Here is a 23168-nt window from a genome sequence, read left to right as displayed (position 1 = left end):
TTGCCAAGGTGCCCGCGAGCGATGATAAACACGGTCTTTTCACTCCAACCCTCCATTTAGATCTGCTTCCTTTTGGAATCTCAATGGGTTACAGCAGGCTTTTGGGTACCCTGTTGAGGAGGTGTCTGGCAAACCATGAAAGGGCAAGGGCTCCCCAGAGAGGATATTTTCCCGCATATAAGAGCCTTTCAAAATAGCAGGAGGGGTCTTCCCTGGTGGCGCAGTGGCTGAGAGTCTGCCTGCCGATGCAGGGGACACGGGTTTGTGCCCCGGTCCGGGAGGATCCCACATGCCACGGAGCGGCTGGGCCCATGAACCATGCATGGCCGCTAAGCCTGCGCGTCCGGAGCCTGTGCTCCGCAACGGGAGAGGCCACAACAGTGAGAGGCCCGCGTACCTCAAAAAAAAAAAAAAAATAAATAAATAAATAAATAACATAGCAGGAGGAGTGAAGGATTGCAAATGGTTGGCCAACCAGCTCCTCACCCGCTGAGACGAGGTGGGGAACAGAATTCTCACCTTCAGGCACCACAAGATTTTCAGTCTTGAGAATGACAACTTCTTTCTGAAAGAAGATGGGACTCAAATGTTCTCCAGGAAGACTTCCCTGGCCACGCCCACCCCCAAGGCGGGGCTCCCCCCTTTAGGTCTTCCCATTATTTCTGGGCTTGCTTTCAGGCTGAGCTTGACACACTGGGTTAGAATGTCTGTTTCCCTCACAACTCAGACCCCCTTCTGTGCTGTGCTGCACAGACTCTGTTTGCCCTTCCACTCTACATGCATCTTGGTTTGGATTTTCCTGCAAAGAGATCTTGGATCAAGGTCTAGGAGGAAGACAGTTTATCTGGAGGGTGATTGCAGGAAACATTTGTGAGGAATGGGAAAAGTGAGACAGTAAAAGGAGAAAGGTCAACAGCAGCGTGTGTTTATAGCTGGAGCCCTGTCCCGCAGAGGACCCTCTGAAGAACCTCATGGATTGAACTTGAGAATTGACCCACTGAGGGCTGACGGCAAAGCTGCAGTATTTATCTGTGGATTCTCCTTCCCATTGGTTGGGAGTTTCCCATGGGAGGCATTAAATGCCTTGCACTTTGGGGCTGCCCAGTGACAGGCAGGCTGGGTGGCTCATGTGAGGTCAGAAAAAGCCCTCAAGCAGAGAAGCAGAGGTAGGACACACAGGACAGCAGAGGGCACTAGCGAGAGAGGTCAGGGTAGCCCCAAGGGGGGTTCTCTCCATCCAGAACCCAGGTTTTGCCCCCCAACCCCTGCACTTTCATCCCGTTGTCGAGGGCACAGCCAGGGACTTTGTTGGTATCATTGTATTGAGCTGAAAGAAGAGTTTTCAGTGGACACAGGACTCTTGCCAAAGGAGGGGTCAGTGGTGGGGCTCTGGGACACCTTCAAAGAGGTTCCAGAGTCGATCCAAAAGGGTGTCTTAAAACAACCACAGCTGTAGTAAGTCCCCAGCCAGGCAAGAAAAAAAAAAAAACAAAAAAAACCTGGTCTCTGGCATGCGTTGGGAAGGTCATGAGGTGAAGAAATTGATCATTCGGGGATACTGGGGACATCTATGTACAAGGTGTGGGGAGAAGGTCATGGAACTAACATCCTGACTATCCACTGTGTCCCTGGAGGTACCATGCTAGGAACTGGACACAGGTCACCTCTAGTCTCACGAAGGACCCTCTCTGCAGATCATAGTACACTCATTACATGGACGAGTTAGTGCAGCTCGACCCGGGGACTGAGTAACTCGCTCAGGTTCACAGCCAGGAACTGGCACAGTTGGAACTCAACCCCAGGTGGCCTTGATGACTGGCTCTCATGCTGACGATACTCAGCCATACTGGAGACCACAATGTGGAGAGATGACAGCGAGAGTCAGCAGGAAGGAACCCGACCCAACAGGGAGTGTGTTAGGCAAGAGCCAGCTGAGGGAGAAGATCAGCATCAGCGAGTCTCAGGCTCAACATCACCCCCAGGGGTGGGTTGGCAGGAAGGTTGCTCTGGGAAATCACCAGATGGATGATGTGGAAACGCACCAACAAAGCACATCCCACAAGCTCTTAAGAAGAGGCCAAGGAGAAGTCACCTGAGGTCAGGCCCCCAAGGACCAGAAATCTGCAGAAGTCAGGCAGGGAGTCTGAGGAGCACATGTGTTGGTGTCACGTGGACCTGGGGTTCCCGGATTGGCCCCTTAGCAGCTGGTCACATGTGTGGGATAGCTGCTCCACCTCTCTGAATCTCAGCATCTGTGTGGCTAAAATATAGCCGCTAATATCCATCTTACTGTCTCACCCACCCTTGGTCCCTTACCCCAGCTGGACCCAGCTAAATGCTTACAAAGCACTCTGTCTATGTCACTGATCTCATTAACATGTTTAATAGTCACCACAACTCTGTAGGGATATAAACCCAGGCAGTCCCAGGCCAGAGCCATGTGCTTGACCATGATGCTTTCCTGCCTTTGTCTGTGCAGGGCCTGCCCCGACTTGTCCCAGACGGTGAGCTCAGCCACTGGTCGTCTTGTGTCTAAGCCCAGGATTCCTTGAAAGCAGATCCTGAGACAAAGACTGATGGGTAAGTGGCTTATATATAATGCAAGCAGGGACACAGGGCCAGAAACAGAGGGGCGGCGAAGAGGGAGAGCCCACGCAAAGCTGTGTTCCAGCTGAGAGGAGCTGAACACAGATGCAAGATGGCCACTCAGGGCAACTGGTGCTCCAATTGTGGGACATTGTGGAAGACTGTAGAAAGCATCTCAGAAGTGGCACACGCATGAGTGCTCAGAGATTCCACCCTGGGGTCAGAGAAGTCCAGGACATAAGGAAAGAGACAGGTGGCAGGTGCCTCAGGGGAGGTGCTGCCCGGTCACACTTGTGAGAAGCTGGGGAAGCCATGGCTAGAGTAGGAGTAGGTGAGGTGAGTGTCCAAGAGACCCTCATATCTCAATTCTGCTCCTCCGGGTCCCCAACTTGCATTTATTGTTTCCCTCTGCCAAACCTATCCTACCCTAGTTCCCACCATTGATCCTGCACTCCATTCATTTATTTAGTCATTCAACATATATGTGTTGGCCACACTCTTTGAGCCAGACACAGAGTTGCTGTTACTGGGTCTGGTCTCCACTATGCAGACTTTGTCTTCTCCCACCTGACTTCCCTGCTGTCACTGCTCTGAGGCCCAGCATCATGGGTTGTGCTCAGAAGAAACCACTCATGTTCATTTCTGGCCCTGTGAATCCACCACTGACCACCCCCACCAGCTGGCTCTCTGCCTAGTTAATGGGGGGTTTCTGCACCTCACCGGTTCTTTTAAAACTTAAATTACGTGCTGTAAATTAGTGTTTCCCAGAGTGTGTTCCAAGTAACGGATGATCAGGTAAGAAGGGAGAGGGGAGATCTTGCTCTCCAATCAGCTTAGGAAACACTAATAACGTCCCACTGAACACTTTGGGAAATCCCAAATCTTAAGAGTTTATAGAGGGCTTCCCTGGTGGCACAGTGGTTAAGAATCCACCTGCCAATGCAGGGGACACGGGTTCGAGCCCTGGTCTGGGAAGATCCCACATGCCATGGAGCAACCAAGCCCGTGTGCCACAACTACTGAGCCTGCACTCTAGAGCCTGTGAGCCACAACTACTGAAGCCCGTGCACCTAGAGCCCATGCTCTGCAACAAGAGAAGCCACAGCAATGAGACGCCCGTGCACCGCAATGAAGAGTATCCCCCTCTCACCACAACTAGAGAAAGCTCACATGCAGCAATGAAGACCCAACGCAGCCAAAAATAAAAATAAATAAATTTTTTTAAAAAAAGGAAAAAAGTGTTCATAGAGAGGCCTTAACGGGGTTCAGTCACGTACACCATCCAGATGATGTCAACCACACATAATCTCCCAAGGCAGCTCATGTTCTCTTTGGAACAGCTTCCACTGTGGGAACAGGGGACAGAGAATGCATTCCAAGGACAGGGGGTGGGTGAGGAGCCTCCAATTGCCCTGTGCCAGCTTGCAGGGCGTATGGTGGTCATGTTCTCTCCATGACCTCCCCCAACATCTGATTTGACTTCCCTGCTCTTCTCTTCAGTCTCAAGGATAGACGCACAGCCAGTCAAACAAACCTCAACTTTCAACATGACGTGATCCAGAAATCAACATCTGCAGCTGAGATTCGGGGGTCATTTGTCACTCGGCAAAGCTGTCTAATACAGTGTGAGTACTTCATCTCTTAACAGGGAAAAGTGATGATTATGATATTGAACCAAATATCAAGAGGTATTTCCTTGGGGGTCTCTTGGGATTAGCTGGCCTTTTGAGAAAACTATTGCCTAAATTGGGATCCTAAACAATCAAACTTTTACTCCAGTGAGAGAAATAACATTTAGTGACCACTTATTCTGTAGAAGCTTTGCATACATTATCCTATCTTACCTTCTCAACAAAACTATGCAGGAAGTATTTCTAGTCTCATTTACAGAAGAAGAAACTGAACTAAGAGTTTAACTGACTTTTTCAAGGTCACACAAAGGATGACCAGGATTTGAAATAGGCCTGGAATTCAGACAAAATCTGTATTCTTTCCTTCACATCATGCTAAAGCAGCACTCATCAGCTACTGGGGATGCTAACAAAGGCTTCCTTTGAGGGGCCTGTAATGAGCTACATTCAGCAGAAAAGGCATTTCCCTCCTGACACCATTAAAATATTTATCACAAAACAACTTAGTAGAAGAGATTCCCCCCATCCCCCCAAATTATTGAAAATATTTCTCCCAACCAAAATGAAAAAACTCTTTTGGGATTTTTAAATTTTTAAATTTTTTTTTTATTTTTTATAATTGAGTCTTTGAGTACTTCCCCAGTGATGTAATGTTGAAACAAGGGATCTTTGAATTCTAGCAGGCAGAAAATAAGGAAGTATCTCTGAGACTCTCAATGATCCTTGGAAACATCCGCTCATGGAGAACAATTTCTGCTAACTGATGCCAGCCATGATTCTAGTCTTCTAAAAGATGCCCTGCTGACCATCTGATTAAAGGGGCCTCAGCCAATCAATAGAGTTGTTTTTTTTTTTTAAATATTTATTTATTTATTTGGCTGCATCGGGTCTTAGTTGTGGCACATGGGATCTTCTTTGAGGCACGTGGGCTCTTTGTTGCAGCGCGCAAGCTTCTCTCTAGTTGCAGCACGTGGGCTTAGTTGCCCCATGACATGTGGGATCTTATTTCCCCAACCAGGGATCGAACCCATGTCCCTTGCATTGGAAGGCAGATTCTTAGCCACTGGACCACCAAGGAAGTCCCAATAAGGGTTTATTGGAAGAGTTTCTTGTGCCAAACACCATGCTGGCACAGAAGGTACTTTACACACATTATCTTGTTTCTCATAAATACACCATGAACTACTATTAATCCCATTTTACTGAGCAACCAGACATTATTATGATTTTTAGAGAGCCCAAGTTTCTTGCTAAAAGCCAAGGTGGGATTCTAGCCCAAGTCAGAGTGGAGCTGTCCATGTCATCACCCTCATTCTTGCCTCCCACTTTATGGAAGCTGCTGTGGCCCCCCAGACACACAGGCTGTCTCCAGCCTATGCACTTTAGTCCATGACCTTCCCCCTCCTGGGACATGTCTCTTCCTTCTCTGATTTCAGAAATCACACAGGTCATGACCATGTTACAGGTTGTGTAACCATGGTTTCTTAGTCAGCTCAGCTGCCATAACAAAATACAATAGAGTGGGTGAGTTAAGCACAGATCTGGAGGCTGTGAGATCAGGGTGCCACCAACATGGTCCGGTTCAGGTGAGGACCCTCTTCCTGGGGTGCAGACAGCCACCTGCTCATTGTGTCCTCACGTGGCCTTCCCTCAGTGTACAGAGACAGAGTGTGAGCTCTGCTGCCTCTTTCTCTTCTTACAAGGGCACTAATCTCATTGTGGGGGCCCCCTCCTCATGACCTCACCTAACCCAATTACCTGTCTAAGGTCCCACCTCCAAATAGCACCACCTTGGGGGTTAGGGCTTCAACTTATAAAGTTGGGGGAACATAAGCATTCAGTCCATAAAGCATGGGCAATTCAGGGGGCATCTCCTCTCCCCTCCTACCCCCTTATCTCACCCACTCATTCAGCAGATCCTGAGTGTCCCTGTGTGCCAGACATTCTTCTATATGCTGCAGACGTAACAAGGGACAGGAGAGAAGCAGCCCCTACCTTCATGGAGCTTACAGCTTCCAAGCTTCTCTTCCAGGAAACCTTCCTCACTTAACCCTCTTTTCTCTGATCTTCCCTTTGCTGATTCTCCATTGTATCCTTTGATCTCAGTAAAAACCTTTTGAGCACACACTCCTCTGCATATGTATTACTTATTTACAAATTATATGCACATTCTAATATATAATATAACAATACAGGTATCCCCACTACCTGAAACCTTTCGTAAGCCAAAGTGCAAAGCAAAGAAGCAATTACCTTAGGACACATCTTGCTCATGGATGCACAAAATAAATGAAGATAAAGCACAGATGCTCACAGACACAGTTCAAAGCTATGGTGGCTCCATGCTGAGATGCTGAGTGTGGTTCCCAGGGAAGCAGCTCTTACTTCTCTGGGTGCTCACTCCCTCTATAATGGCTACTGCAAAGCAAACGCTGAATGCTATTTTTGATTTCTTTTGGTTATCAAAGACAGGTACTAATGTGAGTTTTCCTTAATAACAAAGTGGCATAAAGCGAACTCTCGAAAAGTAGGGGATACTTGTATACAAAACATCAATTTTAAAAAACACAGATAAGAAATTGGGGGAAGAGAAGTCCTAAGAGATTTCCCCATATAGAAATGGTGTGAACACATGGTATGAACACAACCTTCTTTGGATCCTCTGGTCCCCGCAGGGACCCTGACTCCCCAACACGTGAGACCAGCACGGCTCTCACTCACCCTTTCGGAATTGACTGTTTAAAACCTGTCTATCTCCCCACCTTGAGGACTGTCTCATTCATCCCTCTGTGTGCCCAGTCACAGAGTGGACTCTGTAGACTTTTCAGGAAATATACACACAAATGAGGCATTGATATTGTTACAATGACTATGATCACAGCTCCAAGATTTGGAGGAGAGGACAGTTCTGTTCTTAGACACGTCTTCCCATGGTTCCTTGGTTGGATCACCCAAGTTTCTAGGTCTTGAGACCCCGTATTTCTGAAACCATATTTTTGAAACCAATTTCTGAAACCAATGATGTTCACCTGAAACCAATGCCAACTGAAACATGTGACCTGACAAATATGAACGTTAAACGGTATTGAGGGCTTGCTGGCATCAGGCACGGTGCTAAGTATTGATACGTTAATGCTGCTTCTGTAATCTTGCCAACAGCCTCACAAGTGTGTTGTATGCCACTCTGCAGAAAAGAGAACTTGGACTTGGACACGTTGAGCAATTTTTCCAAGGTCACGGAGCTAAAGCTAGAGGTAGAATTGAGACCAGCCCCCAGGAACCACCTTTTTAATCACTACACCAAGCTGATTCCCAAAGGACTACTGCATAAGCCCTGTGTCAGTATATGAGTGTGCATTTGTAGAAGAAAGACTTCGTCTGATTTAAGAGTATATTTTAAGCACATCTCTATCGTGGGAATATTTTTATATCTGGGAAATAATGGGATTAGGGGGTTACTGAGTGTTATAGTACGTGTTGCCTGGAAAGCACCTGAAGCCCAGGTATTGGGTTTTGTTGTTCCTTAGCCCAAGGTGACTCAACTGGTCGGAAGTAGAGCAGGGCCCCAGACTGAGCCCCACTGACTGTCATACCACTGTCTCCCTCATGCCAAGCTGCTCTACTCCCTTGAAAAATAGTGCAGTATTACTACTGCAAGCAAATAGCCCGAATTCTATCCTGAAATTGCTCCAGGTGGCAGGGCTCTCAGAAAGACGCTCTTGCAGCCGCTGACCTTTAGCTAGTCTCCTCCAACTGTGACCCAATCAGGCATAATGAGTTTAGAGCAGGGCTTAGAACTGTTTTCCCCTCTCTGCTTTTCTTTCCTCCCAGCCTTTATCGGTATTTCAGCAGAAGGCTGTTTTTCCTTCTGTACTTATTTATATTTAGCCTGAGCATCCTGTTAATTACAGAGCAGTTAAAGGAGAATTAAGGACACTATATATAAATTTGCCATTTATGCAAATTGCAAAGAGAGAACAAAGAAAAATTAGCTTAATTAGTGTAATTGCTTAAAAAGCGGGAGGCGAGGCAAACACAGCTTTAATCAAAGAAGAGGCAAAGGAAATCTCAAGGAAATGGTGACCCAAATCAGCACAGATTCGAGGGCTCTGACCTTTCAAGATTTCAAGACCTTGCTGAGACATTGGGATGACATGAGGCCGTGGAGGGGAGGGGCAGAGAGTTCTCAGTATAAAAATGCCATGTGGTTGCTTAAGAAATGAAATAAGACCCTTGCACTTGGAAAGTTATTGATATTCTTATGGGTGTGGGCACCTGGTGGAGGGTTTGAAATATTGCAAGACTGTCCACCAGCAAAAGGATTACAACTCCTGAAGGCTCAGATAATGGTTAGCATTTTTTAGCCATAAAGTATTTTTTAATCAAGGTATATATGTTGTTTCTTTAGCCGTAAAGCTATTGCATGCCTAACAGACTACACTATTGTGTAAACATATCTTTCAGTTGCACTAGGAATTCAAAAATTTCATGTGACTCGTTTTATTGTGATACTCACTTTATTGTGATGGTCTGGAACAAAAATTGCAATCTCCCCAAGGTATACCTGTAAAAATATAGGAAGCCCAGTTAAATTTTAATTTGAGATAAACAACAAGTGTCTTTTTAGTGTAAGTATGCTCCATGACATTTGGGGGGATTATTTATAATAAAAAAAAAAGGAATTTGTTGTTCATCTGAAATTCAAACTCACTGGGTGTCCTGTATTTTTTCCAGCACCCCTCCTGAGGAGGTACACAGGAGAAGTTCTTAATATTTCTCCCCAGGACCACAGAAAAACCCAGGGCTTCCCCTTGAAAGCAGAAAACTGTTCCCTGGCCAGGTGCAGGACCCTTCAGCCTAGCATCACATTACCGGAGAGGCGGAGAAAGAAAGAAGCCATGAATGGAGTCTGGAACAGTCATGGGGCCAGCGGAGGGGACAGGGACTCCAAGGAACACTGGGCTCTACATCTCTGCACCCTGATGTCTAACCCCAACTCCCCAGGTCTTCAATAAAACCACCAGACACAGAAATGCCTGTGTACCTTAGGCGTTCTGTGTTCCATGGAAATCAAGGAGAGGGCAAGAGCTCTACATCTGGGCAGGTACGCTCGCTCTGCTCTAAGGCTTTGCATATTTTAACTCATTGAATCCTCACGACAACCCACATGAGGCAGATTATATTGGCCTCACTTTGTAGATGCGGAGACAGACACAGAAGCTAAGGGATTCCTAAGAGAGTAGCTAATAAGCAGAGAGCTGGAATTTAACCCAGGCATCTGGCTCCTGAAGTTTTATCACTAGGGTGACCATATAGTTTATCATCCAGATTGGGATGTATTTGAGAGTAAAAGTGTGCACTGTCAAGAATTACACTGGGAAAGCAGGTGTAAATGAAGTCTGTCCTGGGTAAACCAGGATGTGTGGTTGTCCCACACTCATTACCCATATGCCTGAGGTGGCTGCAAGTATCACACACTTTGCCATGTCTCCGAACAGACCCCAAGCTAGACTAGCCTTTGTCTCCACTATGGGAGACCCTGGCTGTGTGAGGATGGGGTAGGGTAAAGGGGACTCACTTCTTGGATAACACCATTCAACCCTGTCTATAGCAACAGAAGCAGTTCAGTATCATATAATTGCTTCATGCCCACTAGCGTGTGGGTTACTATTTTATTTACCATAATGTTAATTGCCTGTGCATTTTCTATACCGATGTTGAGATCCTAGAGCAGGAACTGAATTTTTTATCTCTGTATCCTTGATGATTAGTGCAATACTTGATTCAGTAGAGTCAATCAGTAGAAGCCTGTACAGTGAATAATGGAATGACTTAAAGACCTCCAGCTTCAGAATCATCCTGTGAGCCTCAAAATGTGGAAGACACTTGAGAAAAAAATAGGATCTCTTTCCTCCCTCTCTTTCTTCCTTTTCCTCTCCCTTCTTTCTTTTCTCTTTTCCTCCAACCCTGTCCACCTTCCCTCTGGTCTTCCATTCAGTGCTGCTACCATCCAAGCAAGAGGTCTAGGTCTGTCTCTGTAAAGCTTGTGTCAGCCCTGTTAGCTTAAGGTGGTTCTGGCTTCAAGTAAACTTTCTCACATGGGCTTTTGGGTCAAACCAGAGATGAAATATGGTGTCTCTCCTGAGATGTAGAAACACCTAGAAAATCTCACCAAGGTTCAGGTATGTTCATCCCATGGTTCTCTGCAAGCCATGGCTTCTAAGAGTACTCTCTGGATTCATCCATGCAACAATTTTTTTTTTTCTTGGATAAAAGGTGCTAAAGAAGATGTGCTCTAAGACTGACAGAAATAGATATAACTACCCCCAAAGAAGGGACTCCAGGATAGCAGCAAGACTGGAAACAACTGCATGAGGAGCAGATCAAGGAAGTGAGGTGTTTGGGCTGCAAAAGAGAGCGGGCATAGTCACTGACTCCACATGTCTAAAGAGCTGGTATCTGGGAAGGTGGGAACTTGACCAAGTGTCACCAACAGGCAGAACAAAGCCCAGTGGAGAAAAGCAACAGAGTTAGTTTTATTAAGTATGAGCCACACATTTTTAATGGATGTAGTAATAATCATTCTTTAATAACTGGTTATTTACAGATTTTTCATGTGTTGAATCTTTTTTTTTAAGATTTTTTTTTGATGTAGACCATTTTTAAAGTCTTTATTGAATTTGTTACAAAATTGCTTCTGTTTTTTTTTTTTCAAGATGTTGGGGGTAGGAGTTTATTAATTAATTAATTTATTTTTGCTGTGTTGTGTCTTCGTTTCTGTGCGAGGGCTTTCTCTAGTTGTGGCAAGCGGGGGCCACTCTTCATCGCGGTGCGCGGGCCTCTCACTATCGCGGCCTCTCTTGTTGCAGAGCACAGGCTCCAGACGCGCAGGCTCAGTAGCTGTGGCTCACGGGCCTAGTTGCTCCGCAGCTTGTGGGATCTTCCCAGACCAGGGCTCGAACGCGTGTCCCCTGCATTAGCAGGCAGATTCTCAACCACTGCGCCACCAGGGAAGCCCTGCTTCTGTTTTATGTTTTGGTTTTTTGGCCATGAGGCATGTGGTATCTTAGCTCCCTGACCAGGGATTGAACCCTCACCCCCTGCATTAGAAGGCAAAGTCTTAACCACTGGACTGCCAGGGAAGTCCCTCGTGTGCTGAATCTTGTATTTTGAACCTAATGATCGATTTCCCCAACTGGTGGTGGTTGTCCCTGGTGGACAGATTGGATAAATCAGGAAATGTGTTGAATGCAGACAAAGTGCTCAATTGTATGGAGGTTACTCTTTTATTCCCAAAGCTTCTGTTCCAATATATCCAATTGTCCTGGGTCTTAACCCATTTCCCTGAAGGACTGTAATCCCTTTTGGGTTTCCCAGATGACTTGGGCACTGTGTGGGAGGGGAGCTCACAATAAATCAGATATGTCCCCGCCCTCCGAATGTAGCAGAAAAGTAAAGAACGTCAGAGTGAGTTTGAGGTTCTTTTGACTTCCAACTCTACCTCCCAGTTCTCACTGAGAAGCCCTGTCCTAGAGCCTCAGTGGAGAGGTACCTTAGAGGTAATCTAGTGAGTGTCCCAAATCTTTCATATCCTTTATCTCACCTGATATTCCCAAGGACATGGGTTAGGGTTAGGGGTGCCTATTTCGCCTATTTTCAGATGAGGGAATTGAGGTTCAGGGGAATCATGCCAGCTGCACAGAGACACATCCAGGAAGCCCCAGAGCTGATTCTTCAGATCCTAAATCCTGCAATGACCCCTTTTCCTACGCTGAGACTCGCGACTGTTGCGGGTGGTACCGGGTAGGGAGCAGTGAGCAGGACACCCTGCCTCACCGATTACTTGCGCTTTAGGAAAATAAGGCAAACCTCTGGGGATTAAACTATCACATCACTGAAAACCAAACGGCCCTGAAAACTGAAAGCCGTCATGGTAGAGAAGAGCTCTGTAAACAGCACAATACAGGAACACATAGCACATGTCCAGCCCCCAGGGGGCTCACACACTTAGGGAAGGAAGGCAGGTACGCAAATGACTACAGATCAGGAAATACTTGGAGCATTTTGGGTGATCCCCAAGCAAGAATGTGTCACGTAGGAGTCTTAAAATGAGCTAATTGAAAGCACATTGTTGTGTTCTGTGGGCTGCAACCGAAGGATAACGTGTCCCACCAACTTAAACACACCAGGCACCAGCTCATGGAGCACATTTTGATAATGCTCAAGGGTAGATGATATTTACAGAATGAGGTTTCTAAAAAGACACCCTGCTCTTCTAGTAGGATGAGACATACTGGAGAAAAGGGAGGGGTCTGGCCTTTCTGTGGGGAGTCTAGCGACTGGATAAAAGGAGATTACTGTTCACTGGCAGATGTAAGAGCATACAGGACTTTTTGAATGACAAGGGATGTGATTCATATTCCAAGTTCCTTCATTAAGAACAGCCGGGTTGCCCAGAAAGGACAAGTTTAAATCAGGTTTGCTTACAATTTACATGTTAAGGTGGGATAAGGAGACTGTTTCAGGTGTCTATACCTGTGTAACAAATTACCACCCAAATTAGTGGGCTAATGTAACAATTTATTTTCACCTTTCTTTGTGCTGTGGGCTGACTGGTTTCCGCTGGATGGTTCTCACGTGGAGTCCCTCAGGGAAAGCAGTCAGATGGAGGCTGGGGATGTGGTCATCTGAAGGCCTGACGGGGCTGGACGTCCAGGGTGGCTCACTCCATGGCTGCCGGTGGTGCTGGCTGTCAGCTTGGAGCTCAGTGCAGTTCTCAACCAGAATACCTACAAGTGGCTTCTTTACGTGCCTGGGGCTTCTCACAGCTGCTGGGTGGGTTTTGAGAGGGAGTAGCCCACAAGCAAGAGTTCCTAGAGAACCAGGCAGATGCTTTCAAGGCTTCTTATGCCTTAACTTCAGAAGGCCCAACAGGTCCGTTCTATTGATGAAGGCCAACCTTCTCTGTGTGAGGAAGAGGGGTACAAACTGGGCCTACAAGGATAAAATGATACAGCCTGTGCCTTTGGGAAGCGAAGAACTAATCAGGACAATAGACATGTGATTTCATATCTGGGATTAACTAAATTGGATGTGCTGATAAAGACGTTACCAGGCCACGGTGAGCGCACTAAAGGAAAAAGTAGTTTAGGAGGGTGGGGAATCAGAGTAGGCTTCATAAAAGAGTTGTAAGCTCGCACAAAAGCAGGAAAGGGAAGTTACTATTTGTCCTGGACAGTGTGTGCTTGTGTGTGTGCTTATGTAAAGCGGAAAGAGATGAGGGAGAGTATTTGGCAATTCAAAAGTGAGAAAACAACATAACAAAACAGACAAAACAGTCTGATGCATTCTGGGAGTTGGAAGCTACGTAGCAGAAAATCCACAAAGGGCTGCAATTGTACAGGATGCTAATATAAATTCCCTAAAAGGATTCATTGAATAAATAAGCTTAGAAACAAAGTTAAACTTCCTGTAGTACTTCTTAGATTTTATAATATGCTATTATGTATTTGAATTTTGGCCAGTTTTGTGGGATGGTGGGCGAGCCAAGAGTGTAAAATATTTCCCGAACATATTTTAAAGGCAAATATGCAAGTAGGACTGGCATTGTCTAGATAGTAATTTGGGAAATGTTGCTTTTGTACTAAGAAGGTAGTATGACAAATGAAGAGACTGCAGTAATTGGTGAAGGCTGGGCTAAGAGGTGTCACCATTATCTTCAGGACAATTTACACATATTTATTGAATGCCTACTACATCCCAGGCACTCTTCGTAGCACTGGGGATCTCTCAGTGAACAAGGCAGAAAGAAAATCCCTAACCCCGTTTAGCTTTCCTTCTCCCTGAAAGAGACAGATGGTCAGCAAGATAAATAGGTATAATATATAGTGTGTTAAATGGTGATAGGCACCATGGATAAGAAAATAAGACAAGGAGGGAGGGAAAAGAGAGAGAAGGATTTTATATCAGCTGGTCAGGGAGCTGGTCGCTGAGAAATGACATGTGACCAAAGACCCAAAGGATGGGGCCTGGTTCTGAGGATCTTCCTGAAGGCAGAGGACTCTGGTGTATTGAAGGAAGAAAAAGGGGACCAATATGACCGGGTGGAGTGATTCTGGGGGAGGGTCCTGGAAGAAGAGCTCCACCAAGATGGTCAGATTGTAGAGGGCCTGCAGGGTCCCTAGGTCTTTGGTTTTTATCCCAAGTGAGATGTGGAGCGCTTAGAGGGCTTTGACCACTGGAGTGATAAGACTGACTTAATTATAAAGGGACCTCTCTTGCTAATCTAGGAAATAGAACAAAAGGGACAAAAGTAGAGACAGGGGACTCATGAGAAGGGTCTTACATTAATCTGGGTGAAATATGTTGTGGCTTGTACCAGAGAGGGAGCAGAAGAGTTCTTGAGAATCGACTGGATCTGGATATATTTTGAAGGCAGAGCCAACGAGATTTGCTGGTAGAGAGGATGTGGAATGTGAGGATAATCAAGAAGAGTCAAGATGACTTCAAGGTTTTGGGCTGAGCATCTAGAAGGATGGAATCCCTGTACATGGGCGGGGGAGGCTTTCAGGAGGAGCAAGTGTGGGGAGGAAGATTAGAAGTTAGATGTCACAGGAGTTGGGTTCAGGAAGCCTGGAGACAATAAAGCAAGGACATTGCGTGATTGGATTAAGACTTGAGGAAAAACAAGCTAAACCTCCCTGGAGCCTTAGGGAGGATGCATTAGAGAGGAAGTAGGAATAGCAAGAGGTGCTTGGGAGTAAGGAGAGGCATTTCAGGAGCTAAAACCGAAATCCAGAAACCTGATGATAAGAAGCTGATTAAGAGCAGCAGGTTGAGAAGTAGGTTTAGATTCAAAGAGGCTGGGACAAGGAAGGCAAGGAGGGAAAATCAGTAAGTTTTCACAAGTGGCCTAAAGTAGGGGAGAGGAGGTAAAAACCAGAGAGGCATACAGTCCAGGATACAGTGTGGATGGTGGCCCTTTTTCTAAGATCAGGAAAATAGAAGATGGAGCAGTTTGGTGGAAGAAGATATTGATTCCGTGAGGAACCTGAACTTGAACTGCCCTAGTAAACTCTATGTGCAGATGTCCAGGGGCCAGTGGATGTGTTGATTTATGGCTCACTACGTGTCTCCTTTTCCCCAGCACCTTTGCAGTTTGCAGGGTCATATGACTAGTTCCTGCTAACTGAGTAGGGGCAGAAGTCATCTGTGTCACTTCCAGATGGGAGGATTTAAGAGCCATTGTACAACCATCCCCCTCACTATCCCCCACCACAGAGACTAGAGGTCATGAGTTTAGAGTTCATAGCAGAGCGTCCACCAGCTTGGGTCCCTGAGTGACTCTGTGGATCTCTGTCTACCAACTTCTGCTGGACATGAATCATGAGAGAGAACTGCATATTTGATACATAAAGCCCCTGAGTTGACGGTAAATTTGTTACTGCAGCATGACCTATGCTCTCCTTACTAATATGGTTGGATATATATGTATGAAACTCAGGAGAAAGTGTTGGAATTTTACCAGTATAAATATGACAGTTAAGTCTGGGAAATGAATGAGATGGCTTCGTGAGAGACTGCAAAGTGAGGGCAAATGGAAAGACTCTGAAAGACAGCAATATTTACAAAGAGGAAAGATAAAGAGCAGCCATGAAGGAGCATTCAGACACGTGGAAGAACTAAGAGAGTCAAGGGAACCAAGACATCAAAGAATTTTAAGAAGAGGGAGAGGTCCGAAGTGTCAGATGCTTTGGGATTCATTCTGATTCAATTTCTTTCCGTCTGTTTTAGTTTTTAAAACATAGATAGACTGCTTCTCACATTCCAGGGAAGTAGAATGAGGATTATGAAGAGACCAGTGGATAGCTGATGACCTTTGACTAGAGTTCTTTCTTAGACAAGTGATGGGGAAAGGAGTAAAACTGGGACAGGTTGAAAGAAAATGGAAGGTTAGGAGGTGGAGACCACCAGATGTGATGCTTTAAGCCTCTTGATGTAAAGAGAAAGAAGAAAAGGTCATAGTTTTGAATGATAAGAGGTAGAAAAGTAAGTGCTATACTCATGTTACATATTAGAGCATCTAATGTCCCAACAATCCAATGACGGGAAAATTGTTTCCCCGTTCAGAAAATGAGGCTCAGAGAACCAGAATACGTGGTCCTGCCGTTTACTAGCGTGAACTTCGGCAAGTTTTCTCACCTGTAAGTTGGAGGAGTATCACCTTTCTCCTGTTTTGTTATGAGGATTGAGTAATCAGCTGTCCTGGTGGTCCCAGGACTGAAGGTTTTCCCAGAGCATGGGTCTTTCAGTGCTAAAACTAGGACAGTTCTAGGCAAACTAAGACATGTTGCTCATCCGATGGTTGACTGGATTTTAAAATGCTTAGCACAGTGCCTGGCAAATAGTAAAGAGGTAGCTACTACTACTGCTGATCTTCCATGTACATCGATTTCTTTATCTGTACATGGAAGATACTAGAACTTACATAGTGGAGTTTTGTGGAGATTAAAAAGAAGATGCATGGCATGTGCTTAACTGGCACGTGGTAAGCACTCAGGAGTATTCATTATTGTCATGATGGTGATCATGATGACAGAGATAATGATAAAGAAGAAACAGGCTGAGAAAAGTTAAACACACAACTAATTAGTAAAAGAACTGGGGAGTGAAACCAAGTTGGCCTATCTCCAAGGCTCTTGATTTTCCTTTTGTGTCATGTTGTAAGCAAATTCAAGGAATGATTACACGATGATATAGAATTTGAACTAAGCCTTAAAAGATGAATTGAGTTTGACGTTTAGCCATTTATTGATTCCATCAACAAATATTTATCAAACACCAATCATGCACCAGACCCTGTACAGGGTGAATAAATATATGTATAATTAGAATCCAACAGATTATGGAAATTGGAGGGTCAGAAATCAGGAAGTCACCCTAGACAGACAGACGATGAACTTGGTTTCAATCTTCCTGCCCTTCTCCCAGGTCAATGTGAGTATTCACACATGTAAACATCCTTGAGACATTAAGTCCACTCTACAAATCCTGATGTAAAAGTTGACATCTAATTAGAATGTCTTTTTGTTTATTAGCTTTGAACCAAGCAAGATGATTTCTCACATGGTCATCAGGCCCTGTCTCTGTGGTCATGTCAGTCCCACCTTCATTCCAGCCTGGCACTACAGGTGATGTTCTAATTCCGTGCCCACAGCTAATGACACACCCAAAGAGGCTGCAGACAAATAAACACCATGTCTATTTTCAGCCTCTTGGCCATGGATTTTGGCAGATCTTCACTCTGAAATTCAAGGGTAACCTCTGAGCTTCCCTTTAAGAATAAATACTCTTCTGAAATATTCCTTTAATAAATGTAAATAGACAACAGATCCGCTATGTGATCCGAAGCTGATGAACAAGAGGCAAACAGTGAGCTCCCAATTAATGAATCCTTTGCTAACACACAGAGCCCTTTAGCAAAATCTCTCTGTCCATGGAGGCAGCTCTGAGCAGGCAGGAGAGGAGGGGTGGGAGGTTTCGTTCCCAGATCTGAGGAGGACTTTATTTCAATGAAAATTCCTTCAAGGGTCAGTCTGCTTCAGGTAAGCCAGAGCAATAAAAGCAAACTCACAAGGGTCAACAATAAAAGGATGAGCAGGCAAACACTGGAATTTCTCAACAGAATGTGCACCAGGAAGCTTGCAAGTGCACACCATTCCCCACGTTCCAGTGGCCTGAGAATAGCCATGCATCAGGTCATCAGGCCCCTGCACTGAGATGGACGAGCTCTGGGCCTCCCAGCAGAGCTCCAGGTACAGTAGAACCTCTCACCCAACAGACAGAGACCTTAAGACCTGGAGTTTGAATGGCTTCCTCCAGAGGCTGGGAAGAACCCTGGGAAAGATTTGCATCCCCAGGACCTGGATCCTTCCCAAGGTGCCCAGAAGCAAAGACCCAAGACTCAGGTGTGACTCAGTGTTCTTAGATCTCCTGAGGAGCAAGCCAAAAAATCAAGATTGATTGACAAATCCTAAGAGTAAGAATAGACCACAAGTCAGGTATCAGGTTTCATCCACAAAATGAAATGAAAGGAGAGCGCTTGGGAAGGCAACCAGTAGGTCCTGAGTAACTACATCAATAAATCTAAGGTATTTGGGAATGTGGAGGGAAGGGGCCATATACTCCTGGGTGGAAGCTGCAGTGCTGGGATGGAGGCATGGCAACTTCAAGGACAAAAGAGTTCCCGTGAGGCCCTCTCCTTCAAACTCATTCGTTCATTCATGCATTCAGTGTCCCATTTACTGTAGTCAATCGTTTTGTTGTTTTAGACCACCATTATTCAGTCAGTCAACTAATTCAGGTAAGCACAGTCAGTAAGTCAGCCAAGCCTTGAGCTCACTCTCAGTCACTCTCAGTCATTCATTCTCTCATTCACTTATTCATTTACCCGGTCTTCAGTGGACAATTTAGTCAGTCAGTGTTGTCAATCATTTACTCATCATCCATTCAACCAATTAATTCATTCACCCACGGTCAGTCTCAGGAAGTCTTTGATTCCTACTCATTCATTCACTCATCCAGTTAGTCCTTGCTTCTGTCAATCAATCAGTCATTAAGCAATTAGTTATTTTTACTCATCCATTCACTAATTTATTCAGACTTTCAAAGCCAGTCACTAATTCACTGTGTCCATGTATTTATTCACTTATTCATGGGTCCTTCAGCTCGTCAGATAGTTACTTAGTCAGGCAATCAGTTCCTTAGTCATAGTGAGCTTGTCCACCAGGCTTGGAGAGAACAGCTTCTAATCTATGCTTTTCTTCAGTTAAACTTAAATTTGCATGATGGTCTCAAAGGCTCAGACTGTGGAGGATGGCTTTAGGTATAAACTTCCTCTCTTTGTTAAAAAATAATAATACTAAATTTCAAAGCCTGATGTCGGAGGTGTCTTTGCATAAATGCATTCATGAAACGCAAGTCCCGTGAGGCCTGCTGCAGTGATTAAATGGGTCCAGGCTCCAGGTGGCCCATGAGGAAGGCTACACAGTGGGGGCTAGGTATCCAGGGACCACCCTATAAGATGGGATCCCAGCACAGACTCTATCCCAGAACAGAAACAAACTGGGTTTTTTTTTTTTTAATTATGTCTTTCCTTGGATTGTAAAAAAAAAGAGAGAGCCACATATTCATTCAAAAATGAAGAAAGGTTTGAATAAGAAAATAAAATTCAGCCAAAATGCCACCACCCAGAGTTATTAGTTGTTAACATGTTAGTGTATACACTTATGTAATTGTTAGTATACATTTTTACAAAAAAATAAAATAATTATGTATAGTTTTTATTAACCGAATACAGGCAGACCTCAGTGATATTGAAGGTTTGGTTCCTGACTACAAAAATAAAGTGAGTATCACGATAAAGTGCATCACACAGATTTTTTGCTTTCCCAGTGCATACAAAAGTTATGTTTAAACTATACTGTAGTCTATTAAGTGTACAATAGCATTATATCTAAAAAGTGTACATACCTTAATTTAAAAATATTTTATGCTAAAAAATGTTAACCATCATCTGAGCCTTCAGCAAGTCGTAATTTTTTTGCAATAGTAACATCAAAGATCACTGCTCACAAATCACCATGACAAATATAATGATAATGAAAAAGTTTGAAATATTGTGAGGATTACCCAGATGTGACACAGAGACGTGAAGTGAGCCAATACTATTGAGAAATGGTGACGATAGACTTGCTTGACAGAGGGTTGACACAAACCTTCAGTTTGTAAAAAAATGCAATGTCTGCAAAGTGCAAGAAAATAAGGTGTGTCTGTATTATTCTAAAAGCAATGTATGATTCATATAGAAATTTTTGTCTTTAAGAGTGTTTGGTCTATTGGGATAGCAGTTAAACTTTGTGATCACAATTAAAATGACTAATTTAGGAATTGATTTAGACTTGCTGTTTTAAGTTGAATTTTTACTAGATTTATGTATAATGCTTGAGCATTTCTGATTATCATAAGAATCATCATGGGACTTCCCTGGTAGCTCAGTGGTTAAGAATCCACCTGCCAATGCAGGGGACACAGGTTTGAGCCCTGGTCCGGGAAGATCCCACATGCCGCGGAGCAACAAAGCCCGTTCGCCACAACTACTGACCCTGCGCTCTAGAGCCCGCGAGCCACAACTACTGAGCCCACGTGCCGCAACTACTGAAACCCACACGCTCTAGAGCCCGTGCTCCAGAATAAAGAGTAGCCAGCCACCACTCGCCGCAACTAGAGAAAGCCCGCGCGTAGCAACAAAGATCCAACGCAGCCAAAAAAAAAAAAAAAGAATCACCATGTTTATGAGTTTAATGAATCTATTAGATTTATAAGTCTTGAGTACTTGGGAAATTTTGTTTGTTAATCAGACAATTAAAGTACTGAAAATAGAATGTATCAAAATTATAAACAGTTGAAAATCTTTAAGTTTATAAACAAGCTTAGGTATTAATCAAGGTCTCCTTATATGTGCTTGTTAATTTTCGCTAGACTTTTACAAACAAAATAAGACTCATAAACTGAACTTAAAAGCTTGAGAAAGAACCCAACTTTGTTTTAAAATTTAATAAACTCAATGTTAAATTTTAAAACCAGGGTAATCTGTGAGTGATCTCTCATGTGCAAATAAACATCCCTTGAGAACATTTAAAAAAAAACACTCAATCTTATAGCCACATCAACAAAGTGTGGGTAGAAGATAGCATCTCGTGTCTTCCACATGGACTGCCCCTTCCCAGGGGGTATGTCATGGGCAGTTGGCCATCCCTCTATCCAGGAAGGCATCAAAGATGATAACCAGATTTCTGGTTTGGGCATCCAGGTGAGTAGTCTTATCATTCACTGAAAAATGCCATGTTGTGCTCGCATGTGTCTGTGTGACTGTCTCTTTAATAGAAGTCTAAACCTGGAGATGAAGGAACAACCTTCCACCTTCTTCCACCTCCAAGGCTCCAAAGCCCAGCCCATGCCTGGCACTTATCACATGTTCAACCAAGATGCCAATATAACAAAAGGCCAGCATGGTTAGTGCAGGTGGAGAGTGTCTCAAATCTCAAGACTGCTGGGGGGACCTCCACTCTGGACGTTTCTCCGCAACTGCAGGGCGAAGGCCATGGGGATGTAGGGAGTTCCTGCTCTCTAGGACTTTCTCAGATTTGGGGGCTGCTTAGTCCAACCAATTCCTCTGATTATTCCCGAGTGTGCATTCAGACAGGCCTCAGAGGGGCTTGTCACAGTGAAATTCCTGACCCGACTCTTAGAAGGTCTGAGGTTACCTATCAGAGATGGGAGAGGGGAAAAAAAGGCACGGTGGAAAACGCCTAACAGCTGACAGCACATTGTTTAAAGACCCCAGGCAGTGAGCTTGCCCATCTGTTGGGGGAAAAAACCCAAATCTCGAGACAGAAGGGCTGCCTTTTTTCCTGGAAGACTCAGTCTCAGGGGCTCCAGAGAGGTGAGGGGTGAGTCAGCTCACAGAGGCACCGGACAGCCTGGATGAAGGTGTTTCAGGAGAGAAGCAGACAACTGCAAACTGCAGTCTTTCTCCAGAGCTTCAAGGCTGTCACTGCTATCTCCCTAAAACTCAGCTCCGAATTGACCGAGCCTCTGCTGGAAGTCTCCCCATGGGGGGTTCCCTTCCCTATGCTGACTGGTCAGTGGGCACCCAGTATGCACCGAATGTTGTATTTAGGCATCACAAAGGGGACATCTTTTACAGATGAAGATATTGAGGCTCAGGGGTTAAATAAGTCACCCCACCTCCGCCATCCTGTTAGCGAGTGATCTGGCTGGGACTTGTACCCAGTACTGCTCTGACTCCAAATCTGAAGGTCCATCCCCGGCACCATAGTTCTTCAGAATTCCATAACCAGGCAGTGTTTCCTGACAGCATCCCTTCCCCAAGCACCCTGAAGGGTGGTCTTGTACTTTTTGTATCCTTTGGTTTTTCTTCCCCAGGAAAACTCTCCTCCACTCTCTTTTCTCTGTCTATGAAAACCTTACTCCTGATTCCAAACCTTTCCCCGTGTCTTGAGTCTGAATTTCAAAGCACTAATTAAGTTTCCATCATTTTCCTAGGTTGCAGACTATCTTGCCTCATAACTGTTAATGTCAATCCCAGAACATAAGCTAATACTCTTTGTTTCTATGAAAAGGGCTGTTGTTGCTCTTTTCCATCTCCATTTCCCCCAGAAAACGCGGGCAGAAGAAGGACCAACGATGTCTTCCCTCACCCTTGGTAGATAAATTTGTGCAGCTTGCTGGGCTTGCTGGCAGATGAGCTGACAATGGGAATGCTCTGGAAGGACTCACAAATGTCCCCATCCTACATGTTGTGGTGACTCAGGAAGTGGGAGCCAACAGCCTGCACAAAGAGACCACCTGCTAGATCCTGCAAGCACTGGCCATAGGGTCCACCTGCTTTTCTGTACTCTGGGCCACCTTACTTGACAAATGGCTCTTGTTACAGATAATTTTCCTCTTGGCATTATTTCAGCCACCAATTTATGCTTAATACTAACACGACCTTAAGCTACTCTCTTTGGAGTTTGGCAAAGATGAATTTATTCCCCATGGGTATGAGTGTGAATTCCGATGAATACAAATGCTATATGACTTTGTAATTTTCACACTCACAGCCCAGATTCCAAGACACTTCTTAGTGAGTTGGAGTCCTGCCAAATGTAAGTGATGGAGGAAGAGGATGACAGAATGAGTGAGGCTTGTCCTTCAGATTCCTCTCTGGCTTCCTCCAAGGTCAAAATTAATAACTTCCTTCGCTGTTCTCTTGAAATGTTTTATTTATATTACTGTTCATATCCGTAACAGTAGCTACTGATTGTTGCATGTAAAAGCATTTTCCTTGTTAATTTTACCCACTTTTCACACTCGTATCTGCAACCC

At 44.8% G+C, this 23168-nt stretch overlaps 1 long non-coding RNA gene across 4 annotated transcripts in view; it reads right to left on the bottom strand.

The window, feature by feature from the left end:
* The window catches only part of LOC117199642 (uncharacterized), a 299525-nt gene that overhangs the window by 17535 nt on the left and 258822 nt on the right, over positions 1-23168 (bottom strand). For 3 of the 4 annotated variants that reach the window (XR_007472976.1, XR_007472975.1, XR_004480910.2), the window contains one exon: positions 8734-8781. This is a non-coding gene — a long non-coding RNA (uncharacterized LOC117199642). Of the gene's footprint in view, positions 1-445; positions 566-8733; positions 8782-23168 lie in introns of those variants that run through there. The other variant, XR_004480909.2, reaches the window with a different exon arrangement.

This window comes from Orcinus orca, chromosome 17, assembly GCF_937001465.1.
Source record: "Orcinus orca chromosome 17, mOrcOrc1.1, whole genome shotgun sequence".
NCBI lineage: Eukaryota > Metazoa > Chordata > Mammalia > Artiodactyla > Delphinidae > Orcinus > Orcinus orca.
Note: the sequence above shows the minus strand (reverse complement) of the source record. Positions and strands in the feature narration are given on the sequence as shown.